The sequence below is a fragment of the Delphinus delphis genome, chromosome 11 (assembly GCF_949987515.2).
Source record: "Delphinus delphis chromosome 11, mDelDel1.2, whole genome shotgun sequence".
Lineage (NCBI taxonomy): Eukaryota > Metazoa > Chordata > Mammalia > Artiodactyla > Delphinidae > Delphinus > Delphinus delphis.
The window spans coordinates 91,362,823-91,377,747 of record NC_082693.1 but is presented as its reverse complement, the minus strand read 5'-3'; positions in this window follow the sequence as shown (position 1 = coordinate 91,377,747).

The window sequence follows — 14,925 nt, the reverse complement described above, 5'->3', positions numbered from 1 at the left end:
CCAGATCTGGGGGAAGGAAATCTGTGAGATCTTTTGGAGGTCAGAAGTGAAGACTTCCACAGCTGCTTATTTGCTCCCCAACTGGTCTCCACAGCCCTTCCCCTTGGCTGTCTCTAAGCCCTCAAGCCCTGTAATTAGAAGGTTCTTCCTTCCCTTGACCTGTTGACTGGGAAAAAAAAAAGCACAACCTAGAAGTTGAGAGTTGTGTTTTATTTGGTAGACTTTCTGAGGACTTCAAGCCCGGGTGGGGACAGACGCTCAGATCGCTCTGAGGAACTTCTCCCCAGAGGTAAGGGAGGAGCCAGAACACATAGGGGTTTTTGCAACAAAGAGCAGGTAGTCAGAACATCGAAAGATTGGCATCAATGAAAGAAAACCAGACATCTCAAGTTAAAGAATTTAGCATTTTTGTATGTATGAGAAGATGCAAGAGTCTGGGCTCACTGAAATCGTTCCTTTGATACGCACCTTTGATATCTAGGGCCGGTATCCTGTGCTTTCCCATCCTGAGTCCCCTCAGGGCTCACTTTGGGCGGAGGAGCTCTAGTGGCTGGATGGCTGCAACAGCCTTTGTTTACTGACACGGCAGGCAACATTTTTCATTCACAGATCTTAACCCATGACCCCTAAGAGATATTCCCTAGGTTTTTGCTTTCCTTTCAGTTCTGTCTATTTACCCTCCCCACTCCTCAACCTCCTTGGAAAAGTCTACCACAGAAAAGATGAGTCACTGGGGAGAGCCTGTATGTCTTCGAACTTAAGGGACTAGAAACCCAGGGTGACCCCATTTAGAAAATAGCACTGAGAGCTTTACGTGCATCAAGTCAATCACAACATCCCTACCAGGTAGGTTCCTTATTGTCCCCATTTTACAGATCTGGAAATGGAGGCACGGAGAGGTCCAGTGACTTGTCCAAGGTCACACAGCTGGTAAGTGATGGAGCTGGGATTTGAATTCCAAGGGTCCAACTCTGCAGTCCTCACCCTTAACCACAGGTTACATTGCTCTGAGGAAATGTAAACGGTGGTTTTCTCAGGAATTAGTGAGGACAGGAGTGAGGCTTCTGGAATGTTCGTATCAGAGTCCAGAGGAGGAAGTTCACACAGAGATTTTTGTGTTTGCTGCTAGTCCTTAAATTCTTCCTGATAATGCAATGCCAGTGATCTTTTAAAGCTGGGTGAAGGAGGAGGAGAGCTATAAAGTATTTGATCTGAATGAGAGCCAGACGACATCCACAAAGAAAATTAACCTGGGTTATGTTTACAGGCTACCAGGCAGGCAGGGCATCTTGGACTGTGGCCTGAGGTCATCAGACCATGTGCTCCATCCCTAAAAAGGAGCATGAGGGCAAAGACTGGAGGGACTTTAGGTAACCCTTGGACCCCCTTAATTAACAGATGGGGAAACTGAGGCACACAAAATCAAGTGAAGCGATGACCTCTCGGTGACCTTCCTTACCTTTGCTAACTCAGCTCATGGTGGTGGGCAGAGCTGGGACTTGGGTCTCAGGATTCTTCCTCGGGATGCCCAGCTCAGCTGCCAAACAGGTGTGAGCCCCTGGGCAGGTTACTTAAGGCTGCTCTGAGCCCCGGGGTCCTCATCTGTAACAGGAAAGTCAGAGAACAAACCTCCTAGGGCAGCTGTTGCAGGGGAGGGGGGCATCAAAGATAGACAGAGCCTGACATTAGTTAAAGGGGTGAAAACAGATTTTACGCAGTGACTACTGACAGTAGGGAAAGAGCTGATTTCTGCAGAGGCAACTGGGCGTTTTAAGGAAGAATGCGGGGGTGCGGAGGCGGGAAATGGAGCTCAAGTGAAAAGTTGCAAAGGTTTGGGTCAGGTAAATGGGATGAGACGGGAGTGTCTGGAGGTGGGCAGTCGTATAAGCTGAGATTCTGTCCTCCTACAGATACTGGGAGACAGGACTGGCCTCCCTGGTGATGGCTTTTCAAAGGGATGGTTTTCATTCCGGTCCTTGAGGAAGATACTCCTGGGTTGTAGGAGAAAGAGACATCTCAAAGGGACAGAGGAGGGATTTGTCATGGTGAGCGCTTTCCGGCAACCTCTCTAAGAAACAGAGGACAGGGACCTACGGTTGGGTGTTGGCTGCAAAGGACAGTACATTCTCCGTGCAGCGTGAACTTTCTCAGGCAGGCCTTTCAATGGGAGGCCTGGGGTCATCCTAGGGGCACAGCCTTACTCTGCCAGAAGGCATGGTAGAGTTTGGTCAGCTCTCTTAGTGCAGGGGTTTGCACGAGTCTTTATGCGCTAAGAGTTCTGCAGTTTTGAGCGGCAGCCCGGCTGCCCCTGTTGTGTGTGGTACCCAGGAAGCCAACCACCCCATTTACCGTTCCCCAGCAGCCCGAGTCAGAGACCTGAGGCTCTCGTGTCCTGGAATACAGAAACCTGCTCTCTCTCACACACAAACACACACAAATACACCATGATGGACATACACAGTCACTGGAGCAAATGTGTATTCACAGATGGCTGAACATGGTCATGACGCTTACACACAAATACACGTGTTTGTACACACGTACACATATGCGAGGCATAGAAAGGCATCGCAGACATGCACACATCCAGACTCAAGTGTGCAAGCAGGGATGGCTTCATGCAGTCGCACAGGGCGTCACGCTCACAGGGACCCCACGCTCGGTTTAATGATCTACTGTCGTGCTTTTGAAATGCTTAATAATGTTTGAACACACGCACACACACAGGTGTTCTCTATCTCATTCTGCCTTGCTCTTTCCTCCCGTCTTCTCTTCACACTGGAAGTTCCCACAAGTCTCCATCTTCAGCTCTGAAACCTAAGGACTTGGAATGAAAACTGCCCGCTGGAGGGGCTGCCCCTAGATAGCGGTTGAAGTTATGCCTGACGCTGACCTCCAGGTGGCAGCACTAAGCCGAGCCAAGCCTCAGCTCAGGCCGGGAAGGAAGAAGGGCGGGGCAGGCGGAGGAAGTGGGTGACCCGAGAGCCACCAGGCATCTACCCTATTCCAGAAAGTTTGGAGATTTCCCAAAGCAACAGATCTTCCAAGGGTTTATCTCTTCCATTCTTCTGTGCCTATATTTTCATCCAATTCATTTTTTCCTGTTCACTTTATTTTTAATAAAGAGATTTAAAAAAAAATTTATTTATTTATTTAGGTTACGTTGGGTCTTCGTTGCTGCACGCGGGCTTTCTTTAGTTGCCTCGAGCGGGGGCTACTCTTCGTTGGGTGCGCGGGCTTTTCATTGCAGTGGCTCCTCTTGGTTCAGAGCACGGGCTCTAGGCGCGTGGGCTTCAGTAGTTGTGGCTCGTGGGCTCAGAGGTTGTGGTGCATGGGCTTAGTTGCTCCGCGGCATGTGGGATCTTCCCGGACCAGGGCTCGAACCCGTGTCTCCTGCATGGCAGACAGATTCTTAACCAGTGCACCACCAGGGAAGTCCTCCCATTCACTTTTAATATTTTTCTTTTTTTGTTTCTTAAAATTTTCTGATTACAAATTCAACACATTTTATTATAGAAAATCACATGCAAAAGAAAATAAAAATCATCCATAACTTGACACTTTTTTTTTTTAGCCGCGCTGCGAGGCATGCGAGATCTTACTTCCCCAGCCAGGGATGGAACCTGTGCCCCCTGCAATGGAAGCACGGAGTCTTAAACACTGGACTGCCAGGGAAGTCCTTGGCATTTTTTTTAAGGCTGTAAAAGAAAGTGACAGTATCTCCCCTCCCCCAATGACATACTCCGCCAGACATTTTTATCTACTTCAACACAATTTCTTCTGTATACATGTAAACACACATACAAGTGTTTTATTCCACCCCCCCAAATACACTCATATTCTACACACATTCTCCAACTTACTTTTTCACTTAATATGACTTCGTCCTGTTTTCAAGTCATCATGTATAGATAGATCTGCCTCAGCTTTTAAACATTCAGAATCTAATATTCCTAAGTCTGATTTTTGCATAAGTTAGGTATGAAAAGGCCACCTACAAAACGGAGAAAATATTTGCAAACCATATATCTGATGAGGGGTTAGTATCTGAAATATATAAGGAAATCTTACAACTCAACAGCAAAAAAACAAATGGCCTGATTAAAAAGTGGGCAAAGGACCTGAACAGACATTTTTCCAAAGAAGACATACAAATGGCCAACAACTACCTAAAAAGGTGCTCAACATCACTAATCATCAGAGAAATGCAAATCAAAACCACAGTGAGATATTACTTCACACCTGTCAGGATAACTTTTCTCCAAAGGACAAGAGCTAACGAGGGTTAATGAGGGTATGGGCTAAAGGGACTCCTTGTGCACTGTTGGTGAGAATGTAAATTGCTGCAGCCACTATGGAAAATAGCATGGAGGTTCCTCAAATTAAAAGTAGAGGCACCCTATGATCTAGCAAGCCCACTTCTGGGTATATATCCAAAGGAAACGAAATCAGTATTTGGAAGAGATAATTGCCCTTCCACGTTCATTGTAGCATTATTCACAATAGCAAAGATATGGAAACGACCCAAGCACCCATCAGTGGATGAATGGATAAAGAAAATGTAGTATATATACATAGTGAAACATTATTCAGCTATAGAAAGAAAGAAATCCTGCTATCTGTGGCAACATGGATGAATCTGGAGGACGTTATGCTAAGTGACATAAACCAGACACAGAAAGACAAATAATGTATGATCTCACTTATACGTGGGATCTAAAAGGTAGGACTCATAGAAATGAAGAGTAGAGTAGTGGTTGCCAGGAACTGGGGGTGGGGGAAATGAGGAGAGGCTGGCCAAAGGGTACAAATTTTCAGTTTTAAGATGAATAGGTTCTGAGGTGTAATGTTCAGCATGGTGACTGTAGTGACGAATACTTTATTGTATGCTTGAAACTTGCTAAGAGAGTAGATCTCAAAAAATGGTCACCATGGGAGCTGATGGATGTATTAATTAACTTGATCGTGGTGATCATTTCACAATGTATATGTCTATTAAATCATCACGTTGTATGAGAAAAGCACACTGTACCACCTAAATATGTACAATTTTTATCTGTCAATCATAGTTCAATAAAGCTGGGGAAAAATACTTTGGGGTGGTAAGATGTGGCAAAGCCTACTGAGGATGGGGAAGCCTCATTCCCATCAGTCATCCAGGGACACGGAGCTGCACCGCAGTACAGATGTTCAGCCGCACGAGACAAAAATATCCAATAAGCGTGTAGAGCGTCTGCTCAGAATGCTTCGTTGTTAGGACAAGTTCACAGCAGGACATAATTCGTGATGTGCAAGCACTTGGAAACTGATCAGACTAGCTGGATCTTTCAGGTGTGATCTCCCCACTCCCTGCAACCTCTGTAGCGACACTAAGGGAAGGTGTAACTTACTGTTGGACGATAGGAGAAACCAAATGCTTGACTGAGGGATGTTAGCATCACCGTAACACCTTCTTCTCTTTAGTCTCTTTGCTTCACTTTCTATCAAACAAACCACATGCTCCTAGAGACCTTTGGAAGTGTAATAATCCCTGCTTCAGTGGTGAGAGGAACACAAGCCTTCTTAAAAGGCTCCGCAGTGGTTTTCTTTGCAGACCAGGGACAATGGTGGGAGATGCCACCTTTGCAATGGGTTCCCGGAATTCAGTGGGGCTTGATGGGATCCAGGTGGAGTGGAGCCTAGGAGGAAGTACTTGAAAGGTGGGTGTGCTTGGCATCATGGGAAGCAGAGCTGAAATAGTCAAAGGATAGTACGACCTGAGAGGGCTTTAGCAGAAGTTAATTGGTCACGGGGTACTTAGGACTGATGTAGTGGGGCAGCCTATGAAAGTCTTAATCTGTACAAGTGAAAACACTCTTAATGGACAGAGATGTGATTAGAATCACCACACTAGGGAGCTTTACCCCCTCGTCTGGGCCAGTTCACATACCCGGAGCCCCTTGATTGAAGGGAAGGGTGGGTCCCCTCAAGGAAGGACCCTGCTACACTGCCAAATATGTATATAGTAAATGTTCTAGCTCTCTCCAAAGGGACTGTGCATCGGGGAAAGGAAAAGATCCAGACTTTTGGAAAATACTGGTCCAGGAACAAGGGCCAGAACTGGGACTGGCCTTTCTTAATGGTCCACTGGCAAAAATTTTGTTCCTGTCTCTGCCACGTTGGGTTTTAGTGGTTTAGAGATCTTACTTCCCAAGGGAGAAATGCTTCTAACAGGGGACATCACACAAGTGTTCTGGAAGCTGGGGCTGCCACCTAGCCAGTGAGGGTTTCTCACATCACTGAACCAACAGGTAAGAAGGGAGTCACCGTCCTGTAGGGGTGATTAGTTTTGACTCTCAAGGGAGAAGAGGATTGTTATTTCACAATGTAGAAGGAAGAGAGCCTCTGGAGCCCAGGGCCTTTGTGCAATGCCTCTTAATATTACATGGTCAATGGTAAAAGTTAGAACAAAACTACAGCAACCCAAGAGAGGCAGAACCACCTTCAAGGATGCTGTGAGTTGCCCCACCGGGTAAAGAACCAGGAGCGTGGGAGTGCTGGCGGAGGGCAAGGAAAACACAGAATGGGTGGTGGAAGGAAAGTTATTAACACTAGTTATGTCCACGTGGCCAGTTGCAGAAATGAGCACTGTGTAAGTGCTATTCAGTTTTTTCTCCCCCCTTTTTTTTTAAAGAAAAAACTCTATACTTCATTTTATTATTTATTGACTGAATTGCTAAGTGTATCCTGAAGCTTCAACATCCACAAACTAAAGTCAGTTTTATCTGTGCTCTGATACTTGACTGATGTAAATGTCTTTTAAGAAATTCCTCAGAGACATCTTTGGTTTGAAATACATTGTCAGTAAGTTCGTACGCATCATTTTTTAGATTCTGCATATAAGCAATATCACGTCATGTGTGTCTTTCTCTGTCTGACTTCCTTCACTTAGTATGATAATCTCTAGGTCCATCCATGTTGCTGCAAATGGCATTATTTCATTCTTTTTTATGGCTGAGTAATATTCCATTGTGTGTGTGTGTGTGTGTGTGTGTGTGTGTGTGTGTGTGTGTGTGTGTATACATACCACAGCTTCCTTACCCATTCATCTGTCAGTGGACATTTAGGTTGCTTCCATGTCTTGGCTGTTGTAAATAGTGCAATGAACATTGGGGTGCATGTATCTTTTTGAATTATAGTCTTCTTCAGATATACGCCCAGCAGTGGGATTGCTGGATCATGTGGCATCTCTATTTTTAGTTTTTTAAGGAACTTCCATACTGCTTTCCATAGTGACTGCGTATGGTTTTGTTTTTGACTTTACTTTTAGTGTTCACCACCACATACACCTTTAAAAATTGTATATAGTCAAATCTGTCAGTGTTTTCTGTTAGGGCTTTTGGGTTTCATGCCTTCAGTCATTTTTCAAGTATTACTTAAGCATTTGTAACATGCCAGGTACAGTTTCTAGTCCTGGGAATACAACAATCAGAACAACACCAGGGAGCTTCTTTCTCTCATGAATTGTTCCCACTAATCAGGTTTAGAGGACATTCTTATCTGCAGATCATAAGAACCGTTGCCTGTATTTTCTTCTACTATTTTTATGGTATTCTATTGTTTTATTTTTCATACATTTATTTATTTATTTATTTTTGGGTGTGTTGGGTCTTCGTTGCTGCATGCAGGCTTTCTCTAGTTGCGGCGAGCGGGGGCTACTCTTCATTGCGGTGCGCGGGCTTCTCATTGCGGTGGCTTCTCTTGTTGCGGAGCACGGGCTCTAGGTGTATGGGCTTCAGTAGTTGTGGCACGTGGGCTCAGTAGTTGTGGCTCGTGGGCTCTAGAGCACAGGCTCAGTAGTTGTAGTGCACGGGCTTAGTTGCTCCGCGGCATGTGGGATCTTCCCGGTCCAGGGCTCGAACCCGTGTCCCCTGCATTGGCAGGTGGATTCTTGACCACTGCGCCACCAGGGAAGTCCCTATTGTTTTATTTTTAGATTTTTAGTCCATTTGGAAATTATATTTGTGAATAGTATGAGGTAGGGAACCTAACTTCCAAACGAGAGTTGATTATCTCAACAATTTTGGGGTGAGTCATCCACCCTTTCACCAGGATGTGAAATGATACCTTGTCTGATAGTGAATTCCCACACGTATGTGGTTTTGTTTCAGACTCCTGTGGTTGGCAGCCTTCTCAAACGATTCCCAATGATCCCAGCCTTCTGGAAGTCATGCCCTTATGTCTCCTCCCCGGGAGTATGGGATGAACCTAGTGACTTGCTTCTAATCAGCAGAGCACCACACAAGCAATGGGACCTCACTTCTGAGATTAGGTTGTAAAAGGCCATGGCTTCCTCCTCCTGGTACTCTCTTGGTCTCTCCTGCTAACTTTGGTGAAGCCAGCTGCCATGGTGCAAATTGCTTGAGGAACAGCTCACGTGTTATGAAACCGAGCATGTCAGGCTCTGGTCAATAGTCAGAAAGGGGGGCTTCCCTGGTGGTGCAGTGGTTGAGAGTCCGCCTGCCGATGCAGGGGACACGGGTTCGTGCCGCGGAGTGGCTGGGTCCGTGATCCATGGTCGCTGAGCCTGAGCGTCCGGAGCCTGTGCTCCGCAACGGGAGAGGCCACAGCAGTGAGAGGCCCGCGTACTGCAAAAAAAAAAAAAAAAAGTCAGAAAGGAACCGAGGCTCCTATTCCTTCAGTACACGAGACACTGAATCCCTCCAACAATCACTGAGTGAACTTGGCAGCAAATCCTGGCTCAGTCAAACCTTGAGATGACTGTGGCCCCAGCTGACACCTTGGCTGTGTCCTTCCCAGAGACCCTGAGCTGGACCATCCAGCTAAGCCACATCTGGTCTGACCCAGAGACCATGAGATAATGCGTGGTGTTGCTTTAAGCCAGGCCCCCTGGCCCTGTTCCCAGCCCTCTGCTCGAAGACGAGGCAGTGGGGTTTGCCTGTGGCCAAGAGACCCCCTGCAACGGCCAGATGAAGTTACCAGGGCCCACGTGACATTCAATCACACGTTCCTTTTATCTCGCTTGGGATAATGATGCAATCACGCACTTTTCTCTAATTTTTAAGAGAAGCATATACGTACAGAGACAGCAAGCAAGTGGAATTCCAACCGCAACTCTGAATTATTTTTAAACATAATTTTGAGAAGGCAATTTAGAATGAAAAATTTGCAGACAGGGTGTAATTCCTTCTTTTTAGAGATAAGCTAACTTTACCTGGAGGGACATGAGGCCCTTGGCATAGCCACTTAAGAAAAAGAGGCAAGAGCTAACAAGAAGGAAGGATGGAAGGAAGGAAGGAAAGAAGGGAGGGAGAGATGAAAGGAGGAAGAAGGAAGAATAATTCCCCTCTTTCTTCCCACCAGAAGAAGGAAGTCCTGATGTTTTGGTATCATGAGGTCTTAGGTTCCATGTAAAGAATTTTCTTGAAGGAACCTGATAACGACCCGCCAAAGGTGAAATGTTAATACTGATGAAGTTGTCACTAGGACTTTTTCGGCTTCTGGGTTAGAAAACATTTTGCACTGAGGGCATTAATGATCTTATCTAGCATATGTAGATTATATCAATAATTTTATTCTGAGTATTTTAGAAGACTTAATGCTGCCCTGGCCTAGGTCTAATTTTTAAAAGAGAAAACAAAAGCGTGTAATGTTTAAATGAGAAAAGTAGATATTGTCATAGAGATAGAGAAAATTAATAGAAGTATAGGAAAATGTTATGTGCAACTTTGTGCCGATAATTTGGAAGAGCTGGATGAAATGCCCAATTATCCTGTAAGCTATAATGCACCAAAACCAATTCAAAAAGAAGCAGAAATGCTAATGAGAGAAAAAAAAGATGAGAATCTTTCTGATGTTGGTTTTAATCTGATGCTCAGTTTAATAATATGCCACATTGCCATGGGGGAGGGGTGGGGGGAGAGGGAAGGACTGGGAGTTTGGGATTAGCCGATGTGAACTATTATATATGGGATGGATAAAAAACAAGGCTCTACTGTGTAGCACAGAGAACTGTACTCAATACCCTGTGATAAACCATAACGGAAAAGAATATGAAAAGAATATATATGTATAACTGAGTCACTTTGCTGTACAGCAGAAATTAAGCACAACATTGTAAATCAACTATACTTCAATACTTCAATAAAATTTTTAAAAAGTTGGGCTTCCTTGGTGGCGCAGTGGTTGAGAGTCCGCCTGCCGTTGCAGGGGACACGGGTTCGTGCCCCGGTCTGGGAAGATCCCACATGCCGCGGAGCGGCTGGGCCCGTGAGCCATGGCCGCTGAGCCTGCGCGTCCGGAGCCTGTGCTCCGCAACGGGAGAGGCCACAACAGTGAGAGGCCCGCGTACCACCAAAAAAAAAAAAAAAAAGTAAATATGCCACAGAAGCATATTAAGTTAATACTACGCTACAAAAGACAGACATAGCTCTGACAGGGGCTTCTGCTTTGGACACAGATCCTTGAGAGGTGAATGTAGAAAGAGTATTTTTCAGACACCAAGTCTCCTTTGAAGTTGTAAAATACCAAAAAACAATAACCATAGAAACAAATGGAAAAGCATATTTAATAATTAAACACTTATAAATGTACCAGGTCTAGACAGTTTAACAAGCAAGTTCTTTTAAATTTTTAAATTCATTTAAGTTTTTAAGTTCTTTTAAGACAAGTTACTTTTTAGCAACAGATAGTCCTTGTGTTATTTAAATGATCCCAGAGGAAAGGTAAAGATGGAAAGAAAACTTCCTAATTAGTTCAATGCAGCTGCCACATCCCTAAACTGTGGAGAGAAAGCACATAAGCCCTTCTTTATTTATTTATTTTTTTTTTTGCGGTGCACGGGCCTCTCACCGCTGTGGCCTCTCCTGTCGTGGAGCACAGGCTCCGGACGCGCAGGCTCAGCGGCCATGGCTCACGGGCTCAGCCGGTCCACGGCACGTGGGATCCTCCCGGACCGGGGCACGAACCCGTGTCCCCTGCATCGGCAGGCGGACTCTCAACCACTGCGCCACCAGGGAAGCCCCATAAGTCCCTCTTTAGAAAGAAAACCTAAGATCAGGAAGATGAATGGAGGTCGGCCAGCTGCTAAGCAGAAACAGGCTTGCAGGCTAGAGTTTAAAACTAAAGAAAAAGCCTCCAAAGCAATGCAGTTCTGCTTTACCCGCTTTTCCTAAACTCAAACTCACCTCCCAGAAAAAAATGAATTCCTCTGATGCTAATAAACGTGTTCATTTACTTTTTATTGCTCATATTAAGAATCTTTGAATAATTCAGTTGTTTCAAAGGCTTCTGAAACATTGTTCAGGGTAAATTATATCATTCATGAAAACTGATGATGGTTCAAAAATTATGTCAGAATACATAAATGATGCAACAGCAAGTTTAGTAAATTTCTTAAAGCAGCGTGATATTCAGAGAACATGCTACCTCAATGAATATTGCAGCGTTAAGAGAGACAGCCTTCTGTTTTCTTTTTTACTGTAACAGAATTTTAAAATACTTGAGATTTGACAGCTTTTTTCCTCCTGAAATCCAAACGTGAAAGCAATGTTTTTTAACTTATCATACTCTTTAACTTTTTCTTTCATGTTCCCAAAATTTGCTAAAGCTAATGTAAAAAGAGATCTATAGATTAACCTGACTTACAAATGCAGGTGCAAAATCATCAATAAAATATTGGCAAATCAGATCCAGCAGTGTTTTAAAGGGATATCTGACTGAATAGAATTCAATCCCACAAGGCAGTGATAGTGCCAACTTAGGAAATCAATCAGCACAATAAATTAAAGGAGGGACCCTACCAGTAGGTCCCATAACATTAGAAATCTCTCCATAAGCCATAATCCCTGGTGGGTTTGGGACTCCAAGGGACTGTCCCACCGCTGTGGCTTCCATTGCCAAAGCGAACTGTACCCGGCAAAATAAAACAAGGAAGACTTTATTTAAGATCACTGCAACAGTAGAGAAAGATTAGAACCAAGTTTAAACTCAACTTTCCTGAAACAAAAAGAGCAGGGTTTTTTTTAAGAGCTTACCAGAGAGGAAGCTCACGGGCTGTCTGTGTTTGCCAACTGGCTTTAGCCAAAGAAGAAGTAAACTTCATCTTATCTCATGTCAGGAGGTAGTTTTACAACTTGGAGTGAGGTGCGCACTGTGGTTAGGCACCTACCTCTGTGCAGTAACTGGGAGAGAGAGACACATATTCTTTGCTGATGAGACTTCAAAGGGCTGGAAGCCAGGTCCTTGAGAAAGACAGTTCTGGGTTGTAAAACTGGAAAGGGGCTTTTAAAAATGATGTGATATCTCAAAGGGGCAGAGAAAGAGTTTACAAGTTTTCTAAAGAAAAGGCTCTAAGAAAAGGGACGTCAGAGCCTAGGGTCAAGAAGCTGGTCTAAGGTTTAGTAAATGATGGTTTCTTTCTTCTTTTCTTTTTCCTTTTTTTTTTTTTTTAAAGGGAACGCTATTTATTTATTTATTTTCGGCTGTGTTGGGTCTTCGTTTCTGTGCGAGGGCTTTCTTTAGTTGCGGTGAGCGGGAACCACTCTTCATCGCGGTGCGCGGGCTTCTCACTATCGCGGCCTCTCTTGTTGCGGAGCACAAGCTCCAGATGTGCAGGCTCAGTAGTTGTGGCTCACGGGCCTAGTTGCTCTGCGGCATGTGGCATCTTCCCAGACCAGGACTTGAACCCATGTCCCCTGCATTGGCAGTCAGATTCTCAACCACTGCGCCACCAGGGAAGCCCTTCTTCTTCCTTTTTCTTTGCACGGCATGTGGGATCTTAGTTCCCCAACCAGGGATGGAACCCTCGCCCCCTGCAGTGGAAGCACAGAGTTTTAACCACTGAACAGCCAGGGAAGTCCCAAACGATGGTTTCTTTCTTTCTTTTTTTTTTTTTTTAATATTTATTTATTTGGTTGCGCCAGGTCTTAGTTACAGCAGGCGGGCTCCTCAGTTGTGGCATGCATGTGGGATCTAGTTCCCTGACCAGGGATCGAAGCTGGGCCCCCTGCATTGGGAGTGCGGAGTCTTATCCACTGCGCCACCAGGGAAGTCCCTGATGGTTTCTTTTTAACTGGTCTGATTAAAAATATAAAAGTTGGGGGCTTCCCTGGTGGCGCAGTGGTTGAGAGTCTGCCTGCCGATGCAGGGGACACGGGTTCATGCCCCAGTCCGGGAGGATCCCACATGCCGCGGAGCGGCTGGGTCCGTGAGCCCTGGCTGCTGGGCCTGTGCGTCCGGAGCCTGTGCTCCGCAACGGGAGAGGCCACAACAGTGAGAGGCCCGCGTACCGCAAAAAAAAAAAAAAAAAAAAAAAAAAAAAAATTTGGTACTGCTTCTCTTCTTCTTTTTTCTTTCTTTCTTTCTTTTTTTTAACTCATGAATATCAGTGAAAACGCAAAGCTTGGAAACCACCTATGCAGAGAGAGCTAGGAAAGCAGAGAAGAGGGGTGGGTAGTAACAGAGGAGGAAGCAAGTCCCCACTCATTAATCAGGGGGGCCAAGAGGAAGTCTCTGGTATGAGGGGTCCCACTTGCAGGACCCAGGGTATGGGACCAGAAGCGCAGCAGGAGCTGGGGAGGGACAGAACAGGACAGGTCTGACTCTTGAGTCTTTTAGGACAGAGACTCCAGCATAAGAAGGAAGGCAGGGATTCCGCTGTCACAGGCTGGCACCGGGTTGCCCCAGTTCTCAGGAATGAGACTGGACCCAAGGATGAGAACAAAAGTACACAGGGGTCAGACACTGCTCTGGCCCTGAGCATCCCTGCTGCCTAGGGCCAGGGTTGGTCCTAGGTCTGAGGATGGCTCTCTGCCTTATACAAATATGTGTCTAAGGACTTTCAGAGCCTTCCTGGCAATCTCTACCACCCAACGCTGTTTAAAGATTTTGCAGAAGCGGTGGTGTGGCTCTCTCCCCTCTATTCCCAGCTCAGGATAGAGGGGACTTGGAGAGGGGCACCTCTACCTGGCCCATAGGGTGGGTGCTGCTGGTCCCTTTGGGGCTTATACATATCCTGAGTGTTGTAGGGAGGCAGTGACCCCACTTGGGAACTGAACCATCACCGTGGAAGCTTCCAGGCACAGGTGGCATGTGGAGCCCTCTCAGCTCAGGCTGAGCTCCCAGGGTCCTGGGAGGTCTGCCCCTTGGAGGGTTCTGGAGGGGTCCCTGACCCAGCATGGCTCCTGGGCGCTGGCCCAAGGGTAGTATAATCACCCATCTCCAGCCCCTGGCACCCTTCAAATCATCATGTTCAAGGTGTGAAATAAAATTCATATTTTATGGCAAGAGAAGAAAATGTAAACATAAAATTTTTCCTCTGCCCTTCGGCCTCCTCTCTCCCCCGCACCGTGCACTGTGTACCTGCATTGTGTGTCCATCAGCAGCGATACCTGCTCAACTCCAAAGCGCAACATTCTCCCAGCATTGACAAGACAACAAAAGGTAACATTCCTTCTTGATCTTGTAAGGACGCTTAACTCTAGATTGTGTAAACTGTCAATGATACGTCATTCTGTAACAGGGAAGAGCCAATTCTGACTCCATGTTGGATCTGTTTCTTTTCCTTTAACCCTTGCTTTTTGTTGCTTTTGTTATTACAATCATTGTCTATAGCTGTTAGCATACATAATGGCCTGCCACAGGGAACCCTGCCTCTCTGCCTGACTGTTAAAGTGCCTTTGTTCAACTCACAGAGAGACACTCTTTTTGTTTCTTTTTTAGATTTTTTTCCTATGTATTTATTTATTTTTGGCTGCGTTGGGTCTTCGTTGCTGCAGGCTGGCTTTCTCTAGTTGCAGCGAGAGGGGATTACTCTTCATTGTGATGCACGGGCTTCTCATTGTGGTCGCTTCTCTTGCTGCAGAGCACGTGCTCTAGGTGCGCGGGCTTCAGTAGTTGTGGCACACGGGCTCAGTAGTTGTGGCT